Source organism: Triticum dicoccoides, chromosome 2B, assembly GCF_002162155.2.
Source record: "Triticum dicoccoides isolate Atlit2015 ecotype Zavitan chromosome 2B, WEW_v2.0, whole genome shotgun sequence".
NCBI lineage: Eukaryota > Viridiplantae > Streptophyta > Magnoliopsida > Poales > Poaceae > Triticum > Triticum dicoccoides.
Window position 1 is genome coordinate 54,286,464 of NC_041383.1, and position 2,827 is coordinate 54,289,290.

Sequence of the window (2,827 nt, forward strand, 5' to 3'; positions counted from 1 at the left end):
GGATAAATAGAGGCGCACCTCGGGGGCGGCGGGGCGGACGTGCCGACGCGCGCTCGGCGCTGGCGCTGGCGCGTGGCGGAGCGGACGAGGCGCTGGATCTTAGCGGCGGCGGCGGCGCGCACGGTGCCGGAGACGGGGGGAGAGTGGAGCGGGCGGGCGCTGGCGAGCGGGCGGATATCCCGAGGGGGTGAGGGGAGATGGGGGCTGTGCGGCCTAAAATAATAAATTCCCGGCCCTCTTCGGGGACTCCGCCTCCCCCCTGGCGCCCCCGCACGTGACGCCAAGCGGACGGCCCAGATCGGCCCATCCGACGGCCCCGACGCTGCCCCCTGCCCGCCGCGCTGGCCGTGGGGTTTTGATTTTTCTTCGTGGTCGCTCGCTCTCGCGGCGCGTCTTGGCGTGTCCCTGTTTGGAGGACGGTGGACGGCGGCAGGCGGGCGGCCGTGGGGGAGAACGTCATGGGTGGATTAGAACGGCGTCGTTGTTGGATTAAGGTTTGGTGGTTGGGCGGATCGGACCTGCCCCGACCGTGACATTCATCTCTGCCCTGCGCAACGTCGTCGCCACCGGAGAAAACAGTGTGCCAAACGCGTGTGCCGGTTCTGTTGTTCGGGCTGGTCGCCGTCGTCGTCGTCGTCGACGTCGCGGAGGTTCTATTTATGGACACGCGTAAATTCGGGAAACACGTCGGTGTTTGTTGTTTCGCATTCGTGGCATGGGCGGTGTTCGATTAAGGTTAGTAGCGGTTGAGTGGGTCATGACGTCCATTTGATATCGCCCTGTTGTGCTTATAGTGCAAAATAAACGCACGGTTTTCTGGGTTTGAATTGGGAGCCGTGAAGGGCTTTATTAACGTACATGCTTGAGCCCTTTGTTTTGCAGGTCCCGTGCACGTTTGGTTTTAAGTCGCCGGTGGTGTTCGGTCATCTTGTTAATGGGGGTAGGCGATTGTGTGGTGGCAGCGTAGACAGCGGGTCAGAGGGAAGCAAGTGCAGACGCCGTTGCGATCTGTGCTAGCCATCCATGCATTGGCTATTAACTTCACACGAGCGGCGGCGAAACAAGCTACTGCACCTGGATGGAACACACGGCCCATTGTTTTGACAGTGCAACAAATTATAAACGTTGATGCGTCTTTTATTGAGGATCTGCATACGGGGTCATGTGGGGCGATAGTTAGAGACCACGGAGGTAATTTCATTGCTGCCTCTACTTCTCGCCTTGAGCATGTGGCGGATGTCGTCTCTGCGGGAAGCGGCGGCATTACTTGAAGGTTTAAAGTTACTTCAAAGTATGGGGTGCAATAATGTATTGGTGAGGATGGATAATTCTGTTGTGCCCGATGCTATACGTCTGAATGAGGGACATTCTATGGTGGCGGCTCCAGTTTTAGATGATTGCAGAGAGTTATTACGAGAGTTCGGAAAGATTACTATTGAGCACTGTAATAGAGAATCAAATGTAGTTGCTCATGAGCAAGCTGAGTGGGGGCGTGCAAACACCCCTTCTTTATGCGTGGATGCACCTCCAGGTATTATCGCTAATTTTTTAGCAGACGATGCAAGCATTATTTGAGGTTAATAAAGCTAGCCATGAAGGCCTTCCCGTCAAAGAAAAACGGGGGCAGACGATTGTATGTCATCTTTCGTGGTATCCTCTGCCCCCGCCTTATCCCATCGCAATGGTAATTGTGATGTATTGTCAAAAACTAAGAGTGGCAAAAATGATATGTCAAATTCTAAAGTGGCATAAGCAAAATATGCAAAAGCTAGAGTGGCAAAAACAAAGTTTTCCCTTCTGTTGTTGGGGCTGGTCGTCGTCGTCGTCATCCTGCTTACAGGCACGCGTAAATTCAGGCAACACGTCCACTTTTCGCTGCCCCGCGCTCATGGCTTTGGATGGTGTTCGGTCAAGGTTGGCGGTTTGCAAGAACACAAAGACACCAAATATGCATGTTATATAGGATATTTCGTAAATATGTTGAGATACGAAACATGCAGGTAAGATTTGCAATTTTGGCACGAACTGAACAATGCATTGTGAAGTTGGTTCGAGCTTTATGGACATCCAATGGACAAATGATCCGTAAAAGTCCTTCACCAGCATTTTCATGTGTGGCCCGCTCGTCATTTTCTTAGACTTGACTCTGCGTGTGTTATGCTTCGTTGGATAAACATGTCACAACCTGCTCTTACTTATCTCTTGCTGCATGGACACATATTTGTAAAAGGTAAATCATTATAGTAGTTTCATACTTAAATTTGCTTGGAATAATAGTTTATAGATATGTAATATATTGCCTTAATGGCACACAGGAGTTCCTCTTGAAGAATCGGGGTGCAGTAGGATTACAAAACTAACCACATATTGGTTTACAGGATATTTATTAATTTTGAAGGCACAATCAAAGGATGTTAAGCAATGTTCACAACTTATATATTCATAATAACTCGCATCATAAATACTTCATATATATTTGATATCTTTCCTACATGTATATTCAGAATAATTCTCACCACAAAAAATAGACTACATGGCGTGGCATTTGGTAAACGACCAGGGAGTGCAAGTCACCTTCATCAGCCAAAGCTACGTACAGATTCTCGATCTTTCAGCTTCTCCCACGCACAGCCTATTGTATAGATTAGAGCTTCAACTAAACTAGACACCTACTATGTCCCATCAGTACTTTGATTTTTTCTCCAACCTGGATAAATAACTAAGAAAGAAATATTACCTTTCATGTTTTTGTTTGTAGTTGACATAAAAAAGGCCGCTAAGTTTTTCTTGTACCTACACGGCATCCTATCCATCTCTCCTAATTCCA

At 48.9% G+C, this 2,827-nt stretch overlaps 1 protein-coding gene across 1 annotated transcript in view; it reads right to left on the reverse strand.

The window, feature by feature from the left end:
* Positions 1-156, reverse strand: part of LOC119362110 (acetyl-CoA carboxylase 2-like) — a 14,388-nt gene extending 14,232 nt beyond the window's left edge. The window contains exon 1 of the mRNA XM_037627306.1: positions 19-156. The gene's annotated coding sequence lies outside the window, so the exon portion shown is untranslated. The remainder of the gene's footprint in view (positions 1-18) is intronic.
* Positions 157-2,827: the final 2,671 nt, after the last annotated feature.